General features: G+C 45.7%; 1 pseudogene; it reads left to right on the forward strand.

Moving 5' to 3' along the window:
• The first annotated feature begins 12,073 nt into the window (after positions 1-12,073).
• LOC144727876 (trace amine-associated receptor 365 pseudogene) lies at positions 12,074-13,144 on the forward strand (annotated as a pseudogene).
• Positions 13,145-24,488: the final 11,344 nt, after the last annotated feature.

The following is a 24,488-nucleotide window of genomic DNA, read 5'->3' on the forward strand; positions in this document are numbered from 1 at the left end:
TATGGAGTTGGTAGATACTGCTATATACAGTTAGTAGATACTAAAACAGTCAGCATATACCACTACAGTCAGTATATACTGCTACAGTCAGAACAAACTACTATACAGTCAGTAGATGCTACTACAGTCAGTAGCTTTTGCTATAGTCAGTAGATACTACTGTAGGGTCAGTAGATACTACTGTTGGGCCAGTAGATACTACTACGCTCGGTAGTTACTACTGAGGTCAGTAGATACTACTGTAGGCCCAGTGGATACTACTATAGTCAGGAGTTGCTACAGTCAATAAATACAGGTAGTCCTTTACGTACGATGGTGATGCGTTACGACGACCCCATCGTAAGTAAAAAATATCATAAGTCGAAGATGGCCTAGCCTACCTAGGAGTCTTAAAGAATGGTGATAATTTAGCAAAACAGAGCAATTTACAGTACCGTACTGTATAAACTATATACTGTATGTATTTATTTCAAAAAATACCCCTGCTAACACCGACACAACTTAACTCCGTCGACTTCTGGTGAGAGTGAGGCATCACACAAGGCGGGAGATGCATACATCCCGGCAGCATCCCAACGTGCAGTATCGTACCTCGTACGCTGTTGCGTTTGCCTGCCGCGCGAAATTTAAAATATTGTACAATTTTGTCGTATCGCCATCGTAAGATAGACATATTGTAAGTCGGACCATCGTAACTCGGAAAATATCTGTACTACTATACAGCCAATAGCTACTACTACTGGCTCAATAGATACTACTGTACAGTCAGTTTATACAACTACAGAGTCCATACATATTACTTACTCTGTTGTATGTAGGGTGTGTACGTATATAGACCTACACGGGGGGTGAAAATTTTATTTGAGGTGGGGAGGGGCGACATTTTTCGATAACCTTTAAATCAACTATTTACCCTCCACTTTCTATACCTTTTGGGACTTCTGCAAACCTCTTTATTATTTTGTTCGTGGATAAATGGACAAACAGCCCACCGGGCTTTCACAATTGCTTGCTATCTGTGTATGTATATGTTCGATTTTAAGAGTAGTTTTGAAATATATTTTTTGCCTGGGAAACGCCGGGTACTTCCCGCTAGTTTTACCTATAAAAGTCAATTTTGTCTGTCTGTCCATTTGTTTGTCTGTGGACGCACACCTGTGAAGGATTTGGCTTGCAAACCGTGGGGCTTAGGTTTTAATAAGTATAACCCGTAACAACAAAGTTTTTCAATATAAATCCTTTATATGCGTGGCAGCAAACTTAATATAAAGGATTTAAAAATATATTCGCCTGTGGAGGACGCGGGGATCAATCCCGCGACCTTTGGCATGGGAAGCGAGGGCGCTACCAACTGCGCTACTCCGCCACGGCCTGTGGAGGGGTTACGCTCTGGGCTCTTACACTCTGACGTTCAGCCAAAGCCATGAATGCGTTCTATTTGAATATATGTAAAATCATTTTTTTTGCCTACAAAGTATAAAATTTTGGGAATTTTTTTTCACGAACAATAATTGTCTGGCACAACGAGTCTGTGTGGAAAATGTCAGCTCGATTGGATCACGGGAAGTGGGTTAAAAAACGACCGAAAGATTTGCACGGTCCTAATGCAAGCAAGCACGCAAGCAAGCAAGCACGCGAACTTAATATAAAGGATTTTAAAAAAAAGTACACAGGTACCACGCCATAAGCCCCGTGGTGAGCCAGCGCTATTCAGTTTTCCCACCCCTCAACTTTAAAGTACTTCATTTGGCGATTTTGTGCAGTTATAGTTTCTTTATTTATTTAGCCACTCGGCTGACTGGGGGTTGCCCCTGGCAACGCACATGCGTCATCAGTGGAGGGGGGGATTTCTCTGTCGCCTTCACAATGCAAATAAACGCTGAGGAATTTTTTTCAAAGTTGAATGTCCCCCCCCCACTCAAATGCATGCAGTTACTACTATACAGTTGGTAGATATTAATATTATCGCGCTTACATAGTATTATTATAGCGCGGGCGGGGGGATGGTGGGGGGGAGGGTTAGCGGCCCAGCCCCCAGCCTGCCAAGGGTGCCACCTCAGCCGCCTGGGCAATCTAGGCATGGTCGGGGGCTCTGGACTGGACTAGGCCTCACCACGGCAATGTTAAGTAGTTTTTTTTTGCTTCTTTCGCTACAGTTACTAATATAGAGTCCGTAGATATTAACATAATAGCGCTTAGATAGTATTATTGTAGCGCGGGTGGGGGGATGGTGGGGGGGGGGGGGCGGGGGTAGCAGCCCAGCCTTGCAAGGTGCCACCTCGGCTGGCTGGGCAATCTAGGCGAGGCCAGGGGCTCTGCATGGGACTCGGCCTCACCACGGCAATGTTACGTACTTCTTTCTTGCTTCTTTTGATATACTCGCGTTCATAGAAACATATTATTTAAAAAATCACCTTGCAAATATTACATTTATAATGTTTGTGTGCAGACAACTAATATTTATCTTTCTTGCTTTTTCGTTAAACTCACGTACATAGAAACCTATTATTTAAATAATCACCTTGAAAATATTAGCATATTTTTGTTAGTGTGCTGACAAGTAATATTAAAAAAATTACTTGGCATATATTATATAATTATTACAATAATCACCTTGCAAATATTACTTTTATAATGTTTGTGTGCAGACAAGTATTATTTATCTTTCTTGCTACTTTCGCTAAACTCACGTACATAGAAACCTATTATTTAAATATTCACCTTGGAAATATTATAATATTTTTGTTTGTATGCAGACAACTAACTAATATTTATCTTTCTTACTTCTTTCGCTAAACTCTTCGTACATAGAAACCTATTATTTTAATAATCTCCTTGCTAATATAAAATTAAACTCACGTTTATAAAAGCCTATTATTTACATAATCACCTTTAAAATATTACACTAATCATGTTTGTGTGCTGACAAGTAATATTACCATTTATTGCTTCTTTCACTAAACTCATGTACAATGTGTGTGTTAGTCGGTGTGTGTGTGTGTGTTAGTGAATGTGTGTGTGGGGCCTTACCATCAGCCCCACAAAACTAAGCACCTGCCTGGGTATTTTGGACCATCGGGCAACCCACCCACACAACTCCCAATCGGTGATGGGGCAGTTGTGAAGAGAGTGGAGAGTTTCCCATACCTGGGCAGTGTGCTCATGACTGGCTCCGGTTTAAGAGCAGAGGTCTCACTCAGAATCAGTCGAGTGGCATTATCTTTTCATCGGTTGTGAAACACTGTGTGGAAGCTACCTGGTCTGTCGCTCCGCACGAAGCTTCAAGTCTTCTCGGCCACGGTCATTCTATCCCTTCTATATGCTTGCGAAACGTGGACCCCCCTAATGGAGCATCATTGCAGATTGGAACAATTTAGGCTGGCCTGGCTACGATCCATCCTGGGTTTAACCAGGCTGGATTGTGTGAGGAGCCCACAAATCCTAGAAAGATCTGGACAAAGTCCCATCGGTGAGCTCCTCCGGCAGGCAAGGATGCGTTGGCTGGGTCATGTGGCCCGCATGCCCAGTCACCGCATGCCTAAACAGCTTTTGTTCGGCCGGATCGAGGGGGCTAAACGGGCGCGGCACGGGCTAGAAAATAGATGGAGTGACGTGTACAGGAGGATGTGGAGCCGAGTGGACTTGCCGATGACTGGTATCAGTGGTGTCAAAATCGGCCTCTGTGGAGGAGGCTCGTGAAGGACGCTGCTGGACAGTTGGAGGCAGTCGCCCTCCAACAACAACGGAGGGCGGAGGAGTGACACTCGCAACAACGAGCGAAGCGCCGAGCGGCTAAAGCACAGCAAGTTTGCACAGTAGGGGGCACAGGTGGTGCATCAGCCAGTCATCTCAGTAATCTCAGTCAGTCGACCAGTGGCACCTGGGTCTGCCCCGTAACCTCCTGCCAGCAGGCGTTCGACACTTCACGTGGCCTCAAGGTGCACATGGCCTGGCACAAGCGTCATGGTGATGTCACCACCACTTAGTGGTGAATGGCGATAGTTGTTGTTGTTGTGTGTGTAAGTCGATGTGTTTATGTGTGTGGGTCAATGTCTGTAAGTGTGTGTAAGTCGATGTGTGTGTCTGTCTTTTTCACCTGGTCAATGCCGGGTACTTCCCGCTAGTCTCACCTATAAAAGACAATTTTGTCTGTCTGTCCATCTGTCTGTGTATGACCAACACTTGCAAGGGATTTGGCTCACAAGCCGTGGGGTTTACGGTTAGATAGAATGGCATAAGCCCTGTAGTGAGCCAGCGCTATACCGATTTCGCGTCCGTCACCTTTAAAGTAATTTACTTAGCGATTTAGCGCAGGTTTTTTTGTTATTTATTTATTGCGCCTGCCAGCACGCCAATGCACGCATCTGCGCATGCGCGCCCCCTAGTGACGCGCATGCGTTCGGTAGGGGGGGGGTCGAGATTCCCATTCGCGTTAAAAATGCAACCAAAAAAAGCACACGACTGAGGTAGATTCTACGAAGTGTAATTTCCTCTTCTCCCCACCCCTACCCCGATGTGTGCAATTACTACTTTAGGGTCAGTAGATACTAATATTATAGAGCTTACATAATATTACTGTAGAGCGGGCGGGGGGATGGTGGGGGAGGTTGGGTAGCGGTCCAGCCCCAGCCTGGCAAGGTGCCACCTTGGCTGGCTGTGCAATCTAGGTGAGGCCAGGGGCTCTGCACAGGACTAGGCCTCACCACTACACTCTGTGAAGTGAGTACTATATAATAGTATATATTGACTCTATAAGAGTCGGTAGTTTGTAGGGACTGCTACTGTAGAGCGGGCGGTGGGGGGGTATAGTAGCCCAGCTTGCCAAGGTACCACGATGTGTGTGCGTGGGTCCATGTGAGTGTGTAAGTCAATTTCTTTGTCTGTAGGTCCATGTGTGTGTGCGAGTCAAAGTGTGTGTGTCAGTGAAATTTTAAAAAAATGTGTGTGTGTGTGCGAGTTGCTGTGTGTTTGTAAGTCGATGCGTGCATGTAAGTCAATGTTTGTGTGTGTGTGCGTCGATATATGTGTGTAAGTCAGTGACGATTATTTGAACCGGTCCTGGGCCTCCCCTAGGTCGACTCAGCCTCAAATGAGAACCTGGTGCAGTGTGTAAACATCGCCACTGGAGATATAAAGGCGGTCGGGCGTGGGGCTGGCCACCCACCCCCTCGTGTACCGTTCCGGCCTTCATAGGTGCTCTCTAACAGCACTTGCCCCTACAGTCTGTTAAGGCTATACGGGGGATCTTTGTCTTTGTGTGTGTAAGTCGATGTGTGTGTGTGTAAGTCGATGTGTTTATGTGTGTGGGTCGATGTCTGTGTGTGCAAGTCGGTGTGTGTGTGTTTGTCTTTTTCGCCCGGGCAACGCCGTGTACTTCTCGCGTAGTATATAATAATAACTTACATATATTTTTTTTATATATTGGAATTAAGATTTGTTGTTGTTGAATTGCTCCCACTTTTACACGAGTTAAGATCTCGAGTCAAAAACAGAACACAGGTGAACAGCGGTGCCACTCAGGGACAGCGATCACAGCGATGCAGAAGGACAAATCAGGAACTTATCGCCACACTCGTCATTTGTTTCTTATCAGAGAATATAGATGTGGATAGGGTTAGGTAGATAACGACGACCCTTCTGCTCTTTGTTTTCGTTGAGAAATAGATCATGACTAATGCAAGTTATTATTAAGCGTTAGATTTGGGATAATCTAGCGAACGAAAACAAAAAGGCAAGCTAGACTACATACGAGATGTAACAATACAAACGAGGCAGTACAAAAGGAGCACACTTGAGACAAAACGAGGAAGACAACACGTCTTTACGCATGGATTATATATTATTAACGCATCTGGAATGTATTTAACATCGATTTATGTTCGTGCAATAGTTTCGTTTTCTCCTGTTTTCGTCCTGATTTCTACTTGCTTAATTGCTGTACTATGTTTACATGTTATCGCTTTCATCATTTTGGTATCCCATTTCACCACCCATGCAAATTTAGACTCATATCCTGGTCTCTTGAGGTCTCAATAGGTTACAAAAAATCTACATTTTTGCAATCCGTTCCTCTGTTCATATATATGGTTATACCCCCACCCACTAACACGCTCATTGACCCACCTCCAGAGCTTACACCCATTTACTTGGCTGCAGCAGCGTTGTTCACTGCAAGTTGGCTTTGCATTGTTACGCAGTCGACGCGTCCTCCAAGGACCGATCTTACGATCTCATTCATCGCCACCACCTTGGTCGTCCACCTTTGGGTAGGCTCAGATTTAAAGCGAGATGCTGCTGCTATTGGTGGTGGTGATTAGACTGCAAGAGAGGTCCTTAAATTACATCTTGGGTGGCCGTGTGGAGCAGGGTTAATACTGAAGCCTTACAGCAAGAAGGGCCTGGGTTCGATTCTCGACTCGGCTTACTTTCTGTGTGTGTTTGTATGTTCTCCCCCCTGTTCTACACGGGTTTCCGGTTTTTTCCCAAAGTAAAAAAACAGAGGTCAATTTACAATATAACTGATAGTGGCCAAGACATCCCCAATGCTGAATGAGAAATGACCTGCAAATTACTCAATTGGGATCACGCACAGTCACATCACCCCTTACTGCGAACACTTGGCATGAACCGCCTGAAAAAAATAGTCTTGAGTCTCAGTGAAGCGCTCCTGGGTAAACAAGCAGGGGACAGAAGGACGTTTCGTCTGCGTAACATTGATACGACCTACAGTGAGGGAAAAAAGTATTTGATCCCCTGCTGATTTTGTACGTTTGCCCACTGACAAAGAAATGATCAGTCTACAATTTAATGGTAGGTTTATTTGAACAGTGAGAGACAGAATAACAACAACAAACTCCAGAAAAACGCATGTCAAAAATGTGATAAATTGATTTGCATTTTAATGAGGGAAATAAGTATTTGACCCCTCTGCAAAACATGACTTAGAACTTGGTGGCAAACCCCTTTTGGCAATCACAGAGGTCAGACGTTTCTTGTAGTTGGCCACCAGGTTTGCACACATCTCAGGAGGGATTTTGTACCACTCCTCTTTGCAGATATACTCCAAGTCATTAAAGTTTCGAGGCTGACGTTTGGCAACTCGAACCTTCAGCTCCCTCCACAGATTTTATATGGGATTAAGGTCTGGAGACTGGCTAAGCCACTCCAGGACCTTAATGTGCTTCTTCTTGAGCCATTCCTTTGTTGCCTTGGCCGTGTGTTTTGGGTCATTGTCATGCTGGAATACCCATCCACGACCCATTTCAATACCCTGGATGAGGGAAGGAGGTTCTCACCCAAGATTTGACGGTACATGGCCCCGTCCATCGTCCCTTTGATGCGGTGAAGTTGTCCTGTCCCCTTAGCAGAAAAACACCCCCAAAGCATAATGTTTCCACCTCCGTGTTTGACGGTGGGGATGATGTTCTTGGGGTCATAGGCAGCATTCCTCCTCCAAACACGGCGAGTTGAGTTGATGCCAAAGAACTCCATTTTGGTCTCATCTGAGTACACCACTTTCACCCAGTTGTCCTCTGAATCATTCAGATGTTCATTGGCAAACTTCAGACGGGCATGTATATGTGCTTTCTTGAGCAGGGGAACCTTGCGGGCGCTGCAGGATTTCAGTCCTTCACGGCGTTGTGTGTTACCAACTGTTTTCTTGGTGACTATGGTCCCAGCTGCCTTGAGATCATTGACAAGATCCTCCCGTGTAGTTCTGGGCTGATTCCTCACCGTTTTCATGATCATTGCAACTCTACGAGGTGAGATCTTGCATGGAGCCCCAGGCCGAGGGAGATTGACAGTTCTTTTGTGTTTCTTCCATTTTCGAATAATCGCACCAACTGTTGTCACCTTATCACCAAGCTGCTTGGCGATGGTCTTGTAGCCCATTCCAGCCTTCTGTAGGTCTACAATCTTGCCCCTGACATCCTTGGAGAGCTCTTTGGTCTTGGCCATGGTGGAGAGTTTGGAATCTGATTGATTGCTTCTGTGAACATGTGTCTTTTATACAGGTAACGAGCTGAGATTAGGAGCACACTCTTACAGGGAGCTCGTTACCTGTATTTAAGACACCTGGGAGCCAGAAATCTTTCTGATTGAGAGGGGTCAAATACTTATTTCCCTCATTAAAATGCAAATCAATTTATAACATTTTTGACATGTGTTTTTCTGGATTTTGTTGTTATTCTGTCTCTCACTGTTCAAATAAACCTACCATTTATAATATTATAGACTGATCATTTCTTTGTCAGTGGGCGGACGTACAACATCAGCAGGGGATCAAATACTTTTTTCCCTCACTGTAAGTTCTGATGGTGTTGGTGGCGATGGTGAGGCTGTAAGAACAGTCTTTGAAGCATGGGTGCCGACGTGACATCTACTGGATCTAATAGAGGGAAGAATACGTTGAAGTATTGTGAAGTATGACATTGGCCCCGATCACCTATTGACCTTGCTCTACCTCGTATACATGTGTAATAAATTATGTTGACGACACACAGCTTGGTCTCCGTCTCTCTTTTATTATTTGTAATGCCGCTCACACTCCGCTGGTCCGGACAGTGGACCGGCTGTTCCTCTTGCGCGCCCCGCGCCCCCTTCCTGTCAGCCGCACTCCTCCCTGCTCCCGCACACCGTTGGCTGACGGTGTGCTTGGAGTCGTCTCCAGCCACGTGGCTGATGGCGCAGGAGGCCTCCCACGACCCAACGTGGTCCCACTCCGTGACTACGCCAACTGACCTCGAGCCTCTTCCGGACCCCCCTTATATTCCCCTCCCCACGTCATCCTGTCTCCACCTTCCACCACGCCCTTTCCGAACCTTCCAGATTATGCCCTTCACTTAGACCCCCCCGGCTCCGCCCTTAGGCTCCGCCCCTGATCTTCCGGGTATCCGATTGGACCGGAGGTGGGTGGCGGACCTTCCCATACGCCCACATTACTGGGCCCCGCCCCCAATACTCCGGGCCGTCTGATTAGCCCAGAGCTGAGCGGCGAAATCTCGCTTACGCTCGCATTACACATGTTTCTTTCAGTAAAATAAACTTAAATGGTAGGCTGACAGTCTTATTCGGTTAACAATGATGACAAAAAAAAACATCCCATTAAATTAGGGGTTATCATTAATTTGTTTTGAAATTCTAGTTTTGAAAATATCGGGTTGATCACCACGCGACGAAAATTTTCACTGTGATGCGACAGGGCCCTGGTGTGAAAGTGTTGCTCCACTCATGCGCGCCAGAGCTCAGGGGTAGAGAGATCTTTAAAGTTGTTTTATGACATTCGTTTCAGCAGGCCGTTCACGCTGACGCGGAGGGACGATGCACGGCCTGTGTGACAGATCCCAAAGGATTAGTCCAATGGCAAAAAACATCGCTCGCACGACCGCCACATAACACTGGGGAATATCAATTTACAAAGCTATAAATGATTAGACAAACCTTGTTTTTAAATAGCAATAATAATCAAGACACCCTCGAGACGCCCAATTAGCGTACACATTACCACATCCCTCGGCCGCGTGGTCTTTATGTGTAAACGAGGTGCGAACAATGGCTATATTTTAAATTATGTGAATCCACAGAGGACATCATCTTGCTAATATGCTCCAGAGAGTAGACACACACAGGCGCGCGCGCACACACACACATTACAACACACCCTGTGTCTGCGTGTGTAAGCGTGTGTCTGTATATATATATGTGATCTTTGTGGGTGTGTGTCTAAGCTGTGGTCTTATTGATCCTTCGCCGAAGTGAACTTCTCAATAAAAATAGGGAAGATGTTGGCGCGTGGTCCTGAGTGAAGCGAGCGGTGAAGTTGCGGCGACTGTCCGTGCACTCACGGTAGGTGGCTGAGTAAGTATGCACACGCATCAAAAATAAAGACAAAGTTCCCCCCCGTATAGGTTTTACCAGACTGTTAGGACAAATGTTATTCGCGAGTGGCACCGATGACGGCCGGCACGGTACACGAGCAGGTGGGTGGCCAGCACCACGCCCGACCGCCTTTGTCTCCACAATGGTGATGTTTTACACATTGTATTAGGCACTAATGTGAGGCCGAGTCGACCTAGGAAAGGCCTAGGACCGGTTCAGATAACCGTTGCTGGTGTTGGCCGTGAGCAGAATTCGAACTCGCCATGGCCAGGTTCGTAGCGCAGCGCGCAAACCGCTACCGCTCCCCACATGTACACCCATGCACTCACGTGTGCACACAGATACATGATAAATCGTGGTTAATAATTATGTTCATCATAATATCGTGACTAATTGATGTACAATGTTGTAGATATCTGACACTTGACGGAAATACAGGCGGAGTCTATATGTGTATCACTACAAACACCATGACCAACACGGGACATTCACCCAGCAGTGGATTGACAAATTACTTAGAATTATTACCATTATTTATTTTATTTAACCTTTAATATATATTACCATTATGAGTCGACAATGTTTTTTTTTTATTTGGATGCCCGGTCCCTCGGAATAGGAATGTGCAATTTCCACCACGGACTTCAGGGTGATGAGCATCATCCGCACCTATACGTTCGACGATCCTAGACGTGAAACAGGACGTTCGGTTACGTTCAGAGATAAACCAATGCAAACGATTCGCTCCCTCCACGGTCCAGTCCCGTCCACATCTCTTCCCTCTCTCTCACATCTTCTCTCTCTAGCTCCCTTTTGATTCCGATGCCTGTGCATCTACGGCCAATTTTCCAGTCATTTTAGTCGGTCAACCCACAGCACCTGGCTCTATTCCGTGACTTCCTGCACCTAGCCTGGCACAACAGTCAACCCACAGCACCTGGGTCTATTCCATGACTTCCTGCACCTAGCCTGGCATAGCAGTCAACTCGTACCTCCGATTAGCATGGTTGGTTATGTACGGTGCAAAATAAGTTCCACATATATACGTACATATATACAACCCGTGGAACCTGGGTCTGTCCCGTGACCTTCTTGTCAGCAAGGAGCCTTCGACACTTCACGTGACCTCAAAGTGCACCAAGCCTGACACAAGCGGCTGTTGTAATGTGCTCTCTGAAGTCTGGCTCGTCACGTCGACAGCAGAGGCATTGCGTGGTTCCCCGCGCAGTTGCACTGCCTGCACACTCGATAGCGTACGCGACTGACCGCTGCGCTATTTTCAAATCGAGTTGTGTCATTTTTTGTTCTGGCACTACCAACAACTTAATGACAACAAAATTCCTGCTTAAACCCCGGTTACCGGTTTGCCTCACATACAGACATGATGACATGTTGACCTTTTGAACTGAGAAACGATGTCAGCTCTCGTGGTGAAGTGGTCAGCAGCGTTCTGGACCTGCAATCCAGGGGCCGCCAGTTGAAACAGCGGGCAAGTTTCTTAAACCTCTGCCCCTCCAGCCGATCGGTATAGGTCGTGTATAGTGTGGTAAAGTGTTGGTACAGCCAGACATCTGATAAGCGTGGAATAGGAGACCAATTACATAACCCTACCAGCTCTCACCAACACCCCCTGACACTCCTCACCACACACCTTGATAAAACTCACCACACACACACTGCCACTCTTCCCCATCCTCACCACACAGTCTGCTGCTTATCCTTCACCATACCGTATCGCTGCGGCGCAGCAACTAAATGTTGACATTCAGTGGTTGTGCCGTTACAGCTCTCTCCCGTGAATTGTTGGTGTTGTTACCGCGAGCTGTTAGGGCTCGGGTGTCCGAGGTTTCAGTTCAGTATCTGGAAGAAAAAAAGCTCCCGGCACGCGCTGCGAAAGGTCGGGCATCACGCGAAATGGCACGCAAAAACAACCCGAAAAACACACCAGAGAGAGCCGTTAAAACCTACTCGGTGGTGCCTTTTAAAAAATGCGTTTATGTTTCTGTGCGGCAGATAATCATCCGCAGGGCGTGTAAAGTCAAATATCCAACCCCTGCAAACTCACTGGACCCTCTACCGCACCTTCCAACGATCCTTCCATCAAACATTACCCCTGAAGAAACCTTCCGCCGGGGTGTGGGGAGACAAGGAAGTGAAGCCAGCGACAAGCGCGGCGACAGAGTCCGGGCGATCGTCGTGTACACACGGAACCATGTCTCTGCATAACGAGAGCTTCCCGTCCGTGTTGTGCGTCGTGACCTTCGCGACCTTCAACTGCACCCCGTCGCCAATGACCCACGTGGAGCGCGCCTTGCTCATGGGCACCTTCACCATAGCCGTGGCCATGACCATCACCGGCAACATGCTCACCATCTCCTCCATCCTCTACTTCAGGCAGCTGCAGACGCGCACCAACGTGCTCGCCCTCTCGCTGGCCCTGGCCGACCTCCTCGTGGGCCTGCTCGTGATGCCCTTCGCGTCCACCCGCACCGCCTACGGCTGCTGGTTCTATGGCAGGACGTTCTGCAAGGTGCACACGTGGTTCGACTACACACTCTGCACCTCGTCGATCCTCAACCTCATGTGCATATCCCTCGAGCGCTACGTGGCCATCTGCGACCCCCTGCGCTACTCGCGGCGGGTTACCAGCGCCACCCTCGCCGCGATGCTCGTGCTGTGCTGGAGCGGAATCGTGGCGTACGGCCTCACCTACCTCCTCGAGTGGAACATCACGGGCATCGAGGACTCCGTGAAACGGACCACGTGCCCCGACAACTGCCCCGTCTTCATGAACGTGCAGTTCGCGCTGACCAACACGCTGTGCGCCTACGTCACCCCGATGCTGCTCATGCTAGCTGCGTACGCCAAGGTGTACGCGATGGCTCGGGCCCAGGCGAGAAAGATCAGCATCGCGATGCTCCAGACGCGATCAGCCGACGCGGCGGTGCGCAGCCGGTGGAGCGCCATGAAGAGAGAGCACAGCGCCACCAAGACGCTGGGCATCATCATGGGCGCGTTCGTCGTCTTCTGGGTCCCCTTCTTCGTCGTCGCCGCTTCCGAGCCGCTGCTCGGCTACGCGTCCGACCCACTGGTGTGGGAAGTGGCCAACTGGTTCACCTACATCAACTCCACCATGAACCCCATCCTCTTCGCGGCGTTCAATCGCTCGTTCCGCAACGCGTTCTATCTGATCGTGAGCGGCAAGATCCTGCGTGGCAGCTACAGAGGGACGGATCTGTTCAGCTTCAATGACCCTGTGAAATGAGTCAAGTCGGGTCGGTCGGGTGGTGCAGAAGGTGGGCCATGCAGGATTTTACGAAATGGTGCTTGAACAGGAGTTGTCGTGGCCAAAAGGGGTGGTGGTGGTGATGCCGAATGCCGGTGGGTCGACACTAACCGCAGAGCGGCAGCTTAAGGCGGGGACGTCCAGCGCAGCGGAGATGGAGCGAAGAGATCTGCTCGCGTATACAGGCACTTGATTAGTTATTACATTTTTTAGACCATTTTTCTGCTAGAAATTCCCACTTGAAAAGCCACTTCGTTGAGCTGTTATTTGTGGCCAGGTCGTTTCTGAAAAAAGAAGCGAATAGCTCAAGGGGCTTCAGCTGGTAATAAAAAAAGGTGTACAGTTTTATTTGCATGTATTTTAAGTTATTTTTTTACCATTCCTATACTTTGCACTCCTATCGTGTTTTTTTAAGTTTGTTGTTGTAACGTTCTTCCCGCCCCCACTGCGAAAAAGAGCTTTGCATCTCATCGGATTCCTCCAGTGTAAATACATATTCTAAATCTGAGTTGTCGACAAGCAAGGACTTGGTTTAACGTAGTTGTTCACATATCTGACCGGATCACACATCCGCCAATACATCATTCCGCAGCGAGTCGGATCTGTGACGTTGCACGATACGTGTTTTGGTAAGGGCTGTACTTGATGTTCTTTTTCATCGCGGATTAATCAATTCGGTGAGTCTAGTGTTTGTGTGTTAGGGTGGCTGTATGTTTTGTTTGTTTGCGTTAGTAGTGAGTTTTGTAGCGTAACCTATTCCGTTAGATTTCGATTTAAAGCTTTCGTGACTGCAGGGATTCATCTTCTTGGTTCTTTCGGTAAAGTCACGTAGAAGGGAAGTAATAAAATAATAAAAATAAAACAATAAAATAATTCTCACGACGTTTCGGCCACAACGCAAGCAGCCGTCTGCAGGTGAAGAAAGAGACACTGCCAAGCTAGGAGCTTATATATAAGCTGGGTTGGAGGTGGAAGAAGAGCGCCTTAACAAAAAGAATGTGCATATCAAGAGGAATTTAGCATATTCATGGGAAATGCGTAGGAGGTGGGCGGGGGGGGGTTTCAAAGTCATAGTATGCCCATGAATTATGCAGGATCAGCAGCACCAAAGGGAGGGTGCAGGGGGTAGCATTAACAAAGGAAAGGAATGTTAATAGTATGTAGCTGCAGTTACTAAACAACCACGTAGAAAACTAAAGTATAAACTACATAAAAAACTAAAGTATAAACTGCATAGCATCATCAGTATACTTACTATACTCTACAATAAGCTGAGTTACTAACAGTAAGTAATACATTACAATTCTACGTCGTAAAAATTATATAATATGCTTCCATCTAAACTTTATTCTCTTACATCACACGAGTATACCCCGTACTATATACTGCCATAGACAAACCCAACATTAAATTATATACTGTATTGCTATAAACCTTATACATTTTAATATAACACTATGTATTATGCTACCCACCCTAATGTGTATCACACTGCTATATGTTTACTATACAAGTACGATACTATATATTACTTTGTACATTGTATTAAGCATATAAATGTTATACTATTTGTTATTATACACTGTACCATTGACCGTCGTGTCAATGGGTGAGTCGTGGTGTGAAACTTGCAGCGGAGCAAAGAATCCATTCCCTGCGGAGAATACAATGCCAGTGAGTGGAACGCGGTCTGAAAGTCACCGTAAACGTGAACACAATCAGTTAAGATCCGAAATGGTTTATTATGTCCTTTCAATGATTGCTAAGCCAGAATCCATCTTCTCGGTTGAAATTGTCTCTGTGTTTGTATATGTGGATCGCCTCATGAACGAATCTCTCATGATAGCCAGATGGCTTGCAGAGAACCTCTGTCTTGGAGAAGTCAATGTCATGTGAGCCCACTGAGTTGTAACAGTGATCTGCCACGGCTGAGGTGTTTGTCCTACCGTGTTTCAGGTCTGCTTTATGTTCACGGATGCGGTCCGAGACATGTCGTTTGGTTTCCCCAATGTAACTGGTAGTAACTGGTAGCAGTTACATTGGGGTTTATAGCAATACAGTATGTAATTTAATGTTGGGTTTGTCTATGGCAGTATTTAGTACGGTGTATACACGTGTGATGTAAGAAAATAAAGTTTAGATGGAAGCATATTATATAATTTTTACGACGTAGAATTGTAATGTATTACTTACTGTTAGCAACTCAGCTTATTGTAGAGTATAGTAAGTATACTGATGATGCTATGCAGTTTATACTTTATTTTTTTTTATTCAGTTTATACTTTAGTTTTCTACATGGTTGTTTAGTAACTGCAGCTACATACTATTAACATTCCTTTCCTTTGTTAATGCTACCCCCTGCACCCTCCCTTCGGTGCTGCTGATCCTGCATAATGCATGGGCATAATATGACTTTGAAACCCCCCCCGCCCACCTCCTACGTATTTCCCATGAATATGCTAAATTCCTCTTGATATGCACATTCTTTTTGTTAAGGCGCTCTTCTTCCACCTCCAACCCAGCTTATATATATAAGCTCCTAGCTTGGCAGTGTCTCATTCTTCACCTGAAGACGGCTGCTTGCGTTGTGGCCGAAACGTCGTGAGAATTATTTTATTTTATTATGTTTTATTTTTATTATTTTATTACTTCCCTTCTACGTGACTTTACCGAAAGAACCAAGAAGACTATTCCGTTAGCTTACATTCAACACATCTGCAAAGGGTGATACAACCGCATCACAACAGAATGATAGCGCAGGCTGGAGATGTATACACGAGTACACAAAGAACACGGTTATTTGTATATTATGCAAACACTATCAGCGGTTCCTGAAAAACTGCAGTGCGGTCCCTTTTTGATTTAGGTCACCATCAAAATAAATTTGAGCAGAATGTGACACCGACTGACTGACGGCAGCAAAAGCGATGCAGTGATGGACTGGTTTCGTCAGGAATTGGGACTCATCAGCAAAAGTATAGCCACCGATTTTCACAGTGATATTTGAGCCGGTTCTTGCACGGTCCAAGTATGTCAAAGATACCCCTATATAATACACGGCATGGGGAGGTTTTCATCCAACAGTGGATTTTGGCGGTGACCTTGTCGAACGGTGGCGCGTTCGCCGCTTGTTTCCACAGATGCTCGGTTCGAATCCAAGCGGCCGTCCCAATGAATACTGGGTTGTGTATTAACCACGATGATACTACGCACCGACTGCTCTACTCCCAGTGGACGCTGCAGATCCCGTGGCGACATTTGCAAGAGAAGGGCCATCATGTGCCGATGTCACGGTCAAACATTTGCGAAAATTGCACAGAAAAATGGGATCTCACGCAAACAGCAGCAGCCGAATAAATAATCACTACTTACTGGCAGTAGACTGATACCACTCATGTAAAAACGAATCATCATGGTGTCGTGAGCCCTCACACCTGGTCCAGCCAAATCAAGTTGAGCCAGAAAAGGATTCCCCATGATTTTGTGGCCCTTTTAACGACAATGGGGTGCGGCGGTTTCTTTCGCGAGATGGTCCTAGAGCGCCCTCTGGTGGCGATCAATGTACGTATTCAGGGAATAAATTATCTCTGAGCAAAGAAGCTTTTGGATTTAAACAAATGATTTAAGGCACATGTGTCAAACACAAGGCCCGCGGGCCGAATCCGGCCCTTCAGGCCATTTTATGTGGCCCTCGCAGAGAAACCGTTGCGGGACACAGATGAAACTTTTCCTGATTTGTGTGGATCGTGCCTTAACCATATTCAAACAGAAAACGTTTGGATTTATCTGCTACCAAAAAAACTGGTATGTTTAAGGAGCTGCATTGTCTGTCAATATTGTGTATATCTCTGAGTGACTGTGTATATCAGTCACTAACACACAAACTCACACTAATACACACTCACATAATACTTGTGAACACTCACATAACATGCACTAACACACCCACTAATACACGCTCACTAATACACACATACAGTGGCATAACTACCATGGTTGCTACTGGTGCTGTGGATGAATGGCATGTGGTGGTTTCACGTGGTTGCTTGGTAGTTTAGAGGGACCCAGTGGTGTCTCGTACACCTCTGGTCACGTCACGTGACATGACCTCCCGGGGCTCAGGTCCCGTGACATGCGTGGTGACGCGGGGAGCATGGCTGCACGAAATATAGAGTCTAAGAGGAGCCCTGTCCTGCCCTGACTAGGAGAATACATCAGGAGATGGTGGATGAAGTACAAATAAAGCATCGAAAAAGTAAGTGCTGCTGCATATTAAACCAATAAAAACAGTCATTAAAAAAATGTGCTGTTAGCCTTGGCAGTCCTGGGATGCATTGGTAAGTCTGAGGGTCAGATTGGCAAGTCTGAGGGTCAGATTGGCAAGTCTGGGAATGCATTGGCAAATCTGAGAGTCAGATTGATAAGTCTGGGAATGCATTGGCAAGTCTGAGGGTCAGATTGATAAGTCTGGGAATGCATTGGCAAAGTATAACACTGTGATGCTCACAGGGTTATACCTAATAAATGACACTGAAAACCAGTGGCGGCTCCTGCAAAATCTCTCAGGGGGGGCAAATGTCTGGATGATTGATAAGGTCCACCCATGCAATGAATAAATTAACAGCTTAAGCATGTAAAGGAAACTTCACTTCTTTAATATTAATGAAAAATAAAGTGACTCTTACAATACATCTTGTTTGTTTATATACTCACTATTAAAACAAACCACTCAAGTTTATTTTATTAAAGATTCCACTAGGTGGCGATAAATTATTTTGTTGGATGAAACGTGCTTACGTATGATGACGTTAGCACGTATGATGACGTAAGCACGTTAGTGCATGCCCTCCCGGAAGCCATAGAGAATGCATTGCAGCGCCCCCGTTCGAAAAAAAACATCTTTGAATGTAAGTCTATGGGGCCACTCGGGGCGATTCTCAGCCGTAGTGAAATCGCCCAAAAAGAGGCGGTACTCCACAGAACGTGACATGACGCTGATTGGACTATATCCAGAGGCTGACAGTGACGGCTAGCGTGACTCTGTGGTTGAATGACATTGGTGGTGCGTCGCCCAATCGCCCTAATGAAGAAACCGCCCCTGCTGAAAACTGAAATGAAAAAAAATGAATATCTGCTTGCCATTATTTTTCCTAGACTTATTCTTTCAGAGTTAGTTATTACTAAAACCAGTAGTAATCGAATGCAGAGGCGATTATTTAATATGATAAAGAGTAGATAGTCTTACAGATACAACCGGCCCTTTGAGGGCACATATAATGACGATGCGGGCGAAGATGGAATTGAGCTCGACACCCCTGATTTAAGGGGTGAGTGCTGCGTTGGCAATGGTGCACAACTAATAACAACAACGCACTACGCTCAGTGTCAATAACATAAACACCGCGTGTGGCCTGAAAATACACTATATTATATATAATATGCGACGTTTCGTGCAATGGCCCTACTTCATAGCATAACACATATATGAATGTGTTATCAAGGGCCATTGTTCGAAACATCACCTGTTATAGATTTTCATTTTTATTAAGGGAACACCGCTATTCGATTATTCATCACGATTCCTACGCATGGCATCGATGCAAGCATCGATGCTTAGTTTGTCTCTCTTTGTTTCGTCTCAATCACCACATTATCCCAAATGTCAGATCGGCTGATCATCGTGAGATCTTAAACAATCGATACTTATGCGCAAAGGAACGATCATTATCGACGACTAATCTATTCACAAGCCCAGGAGGAGGTACAAGCATTAATTTACCGCATTCTCCAGATTATAAGACGCACTTTTTTTACCCACCTGTAATTTAAAGAAACTATTTGGGGTTGTGTCTTAAAATCCGGTCTGTGTTATGTGTGAATGTGGCGTGTGTGTGACCAGATATATACAGTATAACTATACAGATACCGGGCACAGCTTTCTAATGCGTGTTACTTTCTAGAGCGTCTTATTATCCGGAAATTAAACACAGTATATACCCATCAATTAAGATCTATTCTGAAATTAGACGATAAGAATTAGTTGATAATCTACTAATAGGGGTTTTCCCATTTTTTTCTGACAACAAAACTGACACCTTTTGCAAGGAATCATGTTTACATTAACCACAATACTAGCAGGCAAAGGAGGCCTCATGATGTAGTTGGTAATCGTTATCGATTCATACGTCGTATGTGGTTTTAGGTTAACCCTCCTCAGACACTAGATGCTGCTATATTCACACTACACATTGTTATATAAAATACATCTCACGGTGGCCAGACGTTAGCTACCTCGCCTGGTATGTGAGAGCGCATGGGTTCGATCCCGACCTGACGCCTGCTGTATATTTGGAGTTTGCATGTCTCTCTCCCCGTGGTCGCGTGGATTTTTTTCCGGGTCCTCCGGTTTTTCCTTCCACATTTAGAAACATGCGTTTCGAGTATTTTCCAATACATTTACACATGATAAGCTACTTGGTTGAACTATTGTGATAGCCAGGTCGCTTCTGAAAAAGAGCTATACACCTCAGTGGGCCTTACCTGGTAAAATACAAAAATAGTGTGTAGTTTTCGTTTATTATCGAATCCCGAATGGGGTGGGTGAGGGTTGCGAATGGTTACTTCGCCACATTGCCTAGCATCTATCGTATTCTCTGGATTATAAGAAGCTGGGGGAAGTAAAACGCACCCGAAACGTGTGCCCCGCCATCGAATAAAGTTCTAGAAATCTGTTTACACGCGCACAAATACGCATGGCTACTACGCAACCACAATGTTTGCTTTACAATAGTGTAACAGTTGTGGGGGGGGGGACCCCCCAGCGTCTTATAATAGGGAGAATACGGTAAAGCAGGGCCTCCCTACGAGTAGCCTAAGAACGTCTCTTGAGAATGGGTCACGCAAATAGTGCAGTGCATTTCCTGTGAGATTCGCATTAAGCCATGGGATTGTGCGTGGAATATATAAATATATATATATATTCCGCCAGGATCAGTCTTACATCCTGCACTTGTTTGTATAATTTATCTTTAACCAGGAGATGAAATAAAGCAAGCACTGAGACGCATGAATCAGAATGAGAATGTTTATTTACACTGGAGGAGGAGGAATTCGATGAGCTATGAAGCTCTTTTTGACACATGTCCAGCAGGGTCGGGCGGGTCGGCGAGCTACATCAACGAACAATACAAACAACGGCATCAGAGCAAGGTAGAGAAAAAAAAATAAGCAAGGGATTAAAATAAATGGGTGAATAAATACAAAGTACTGAAGAACCAATGTCACAAGTACATACATCCCTGCAGATTTGATCAACATCAAATTTAAGTTTTGTGCAAGGCAGAAAAACAACAACAGTCCCAAACGACAGCAAGACAACAGCAACACAGAGTCCTTCGATTACATTACACATGAAAATGTAACTATCGATGATACACGGGTAAGGTTTTTAGCTACAAATCACATTTGCGAATGTGGCTGCTGTATCTGGAAGGAATATTTTGCTGCATACTATTTTATTAAGGAAGATTTACGATATATGTACCGTTCGTTGAACTTTTTTCGCACCGTGCGTAGCCAACCGTGCTCATCGGAGGTGCGTGGGAAGGACAACAAACTAAACACGTAAGAAAATTCTAAAGAAGTCATTTTCCAACTAGATTTCTAAGTGCATAGCTCTGAGTGGTTTCCTAATATCGGAAGGAAGGACGTTCCAGACAGCCGCCAGAAGCGCAAACGTTGGTGCAAGGGCGACCCAGGGGCTCCGCCTAAGGATCTCGAGACGGGGATCACCCCACGGCAAGGCTTGGAGAGAAAGAGCTGCAAGAGGCCATGACGTGAACCAGCGTTTGCAGAAGTTGCGGTTCCAGCGCCGCGGCGTCCCTGGTTAATACCGCGGCTCTATTAACCACAAATACCCACCGCCGTCTGAACCGCACCACAGCAGGGGACGTTAAGAATACCGTGATCTTCATACGATACAAAGAACAGCTCATACGTGCCGGTCGTCACAGTAGTACAAATCACTTGATGGTAATTACCAATTAAACATTGAAACTATAAACTATTATATATTTTACCAGCTAAGCCCCACTGAGCTATACAGCTCTTTTTTAGAAATGACTTGGCTACAAATGATAGCCCAACGAAGTGGAGTATCAATGTGGAGATTTAGCGCATCCAAACACAGCACTCTAAACGCATGTTGATTCAAAATGTGCAGGGAAAAACCAGAGAAAAATCCACGCGATCACGGGGAGAACATGCAAACTCCAAGTATACAGCAGGCGTCAGGGTCGGGATCGAACCCACGACCTCCTGCATACCAGGCGAGGCAGTTAACATCTCCTAGCCACCGCGGTGCCCATATATGGAATACTCGTCGTGCCGCACAGGGAGAGCTGTCATCAGAGCGTCGGTCCCCTTGGCTCAACAAAAGATAACAATCACAACTGGGCATCGTAGTGATTGAGTTGTGCTGTACGGCGCTGAGAGACGCTGGGGCGATTTAAATACCAGCTCGATGCAAATGGTAATTCCTCATCGGCCGTCGGACTAGCATCACGATCCTCGTGACAAGAGGCACAGCAGTGTCCATGGAGCAAATAGAGGAGAAAGGAGGAAGAGGAGGGGAAGGAGGACGAGGAGGAGACGTGTGGAGGTTCTGCAGTTGATGAACGTCCCTCCAGTCATGAATTCCTCTTGCCAAGAAGACTCTGTCCTGGTCTCCTGGTTCTCACCGCGGTAATTATAGCAGCACGTTGAACTAAGACGGTGGCTCGCTGGATTAAATACCTCTTTAAACATGAGGTTGTTGAAACCCTCATTAATTGACCGGTAACACCTCAGAGGACCGCAGAGCTTGCGTAATTGTTGGTAGCGCCGGCTCCTCACTGCGTGGGTGCTGCTGCTGCCGCCTTCCCGCTGCTCGTCCGTGGTTCCTCCTCCTGGCGCCTCTGAGTCGTCCCTCTCTCTCTTTCTCTCTGAGTCGTCCTCTCTCTCTGGTTGCGGTGCGGAGCTACAAGTTGACATGATTATTCAAGATATGGCCTCTATTATGCTGTGAAGGGTCATTGCACGAAACGTTGCCTATTATATATACCTATTATATATAATGTATTAAACATACATGTAAATACATGTTATATATGTACTCGCCTTTTGCCCGTCCAAGGACGGGTGTATTGCAGTAAGGGGCCGTCCATAAATGACGTCACGCACTTAGGGGGGGGGAGGGGGGTCAGAGATTTGTGACAATGTGTGACAACTTTAAATAAGTATTAATTCAATAGAATTGTTTAACAACACTAATTTTGATACATTTTCATTATTAACTATTTGATTATTTAAATTTACTAAGGTCACCTTTTATTTATTCCATGAAGGAGCATGTTGATTCTCCATGTGAGAATGGAGAAGCGTACATTTTGTAATTTTTTTGAATCATTGTTATTAAACATTTTGATTCTAATGATTCTACCACGGCTTTTCATTCTGTGGAATGAATATGTGATTGCTATAATTGTACTCTCCATTTGCTTCGTTCTACTACAAAGTTTCAAGTAAAATTTTTATAGTGATAATTACTTTGAATATTTAATAATTATAAGAAAATGTCATTATAATATTCTGAACATCTGCAGTTTTAGTTATACGTTAAATATTTTCAAGGGAATTTTATGCAAAATTTGAGATTTCCAACGCCTCCTTTTTAATACGTGTTTTCTTCTACAACATCAGAGTGCAGCGCCACAATAAATACGCACTACAATGACAATAGTTTAACGTGATTTGAAGCATGTTTTATTTTCAAAATTGATTTGGGGGGGGGGGGGCAGAGTTTTGTGACGTCATATTTGAGGGGGGTCTGACTTTTTGTGACGCCGTGTGACGAGGGGGGGAGTGGGGGTCAAAAAACATCCAAAATCGCGTGATTTCAATTATGGACGGCCCCTAAATTAGAAACCTGCAAGCGAAGTGAAAAGCAGGCTGCGACGCGATATTCATTGCATCCATTCGTGTGCAATTTGTAAGGCCGCGGTGACACAGACTTATCTATATATATAAAATCGCAAATCTGTCTGTCTGTGTGTGTGTCTGTGTGTCGCCGGACCATACGCACTTTCATTGGACGACCGGCGCGGACCACGGCGGTTGCACCTGGCAACGGGTAGTGACGCATTCGCTGCGGGGTGGACGCCATTTTTAATTCCCGTTAAAAATATGCGCACGCATTAACACGCGACTCTGAGGTAAATTCATCAAAGTTTCACGTCCTCTTCACTCCCCCCCCACCCCAATGTGTGCAATTACTATTATAGGGTCGGTAGATAATAAAATTATAGCGATTGGACAGTATTATTGTAGCGCGGGGGGGGGGGGGTAACGGCCCCGGTACCCAGCCTCAGCCGGGTGGGCAATCTAGGCGAGGCCGGAGGCTCTGCACGGTACTAGGCCTCGACACCCCACCCGTATCAAGCGACGACTTTGTGGTATAAACTCGATATACCCAGCGTTGCCCGGGGGGAAAATACATGTAACATCTTCTGAAAACTTTCAAACATTACATACCAATGAAAATACAACTGTGTAATTACTTTTAAACCCGACGCGCCAAGAATCGATTCTCTGAATCGCGCAAAGGAATCGAAGGTTGTAGATTCCTTTAGATTCGGACGATTCCCGTTTACTATAAGTTGGTTAAAGTCGATATGAACTGCTTCGAACGGGAAATATCCGGCGTTGACCGGGGCAAAAATGTAATTAAAAACTCCTGAAAACATTAAAACATAACATACCAATGAAAATGAAACTCTATCATTCAAACTGTAAACCCCCAACATGCCAGGAATCGATTCTTTTGAATCGCACAAAGGACTAATCGAAGGTTGTAAATTACTTTAGGATCGCGCTTCCTCTTTAATATAAGTTGGTTATAGAGTTGATATAAACTGCTACGAATGGGAAATATCCTGCGTTGACTGGGGCAAAAATATAATGGTGAGGGCGGTTGTGAGTGGCGATTGTGAGTGGTGATTAGTGAGTGGTGAGGGGAGGTTGAGTGGTGAGGGTGAGTGGTGAGGGTGAGTGGTGAGGGTGAGTGGTGAGGGTGAGTGTTGAGGGTGAGTGGTGAGTGGTGATTGGTGAGGGTTTGATTGGTGAGGATGAGTGGTGAGGGAGAGTGGTGAGGGAGAGTGGTGAGGGTGAATGGTGAGGGTGAGTGGTGAGGGTGAGTGTTGAGGGTGAGTGGTGAGTGGTGATTGGTGAGGGTGTGATTGGTGAGGATGAGTGGTGAGGGAGAGTGGTGAGGGAGAGTGGTGAGGGT

This window comes from Lampetra planeri, chromosome 27 (assembly GCF_965212315.1).
Source record: "Lampetra planeri chromosome 27, kcLamPlan1.2.h2, whole genome shotgun sequence".
Taxonomy (NCBI): Eukaryota; Metazoa; Chordata; class Hyperoartia; order Petromyzontiformes; family Petromyzontidae; genus Lampetra; species Lampetra planeri.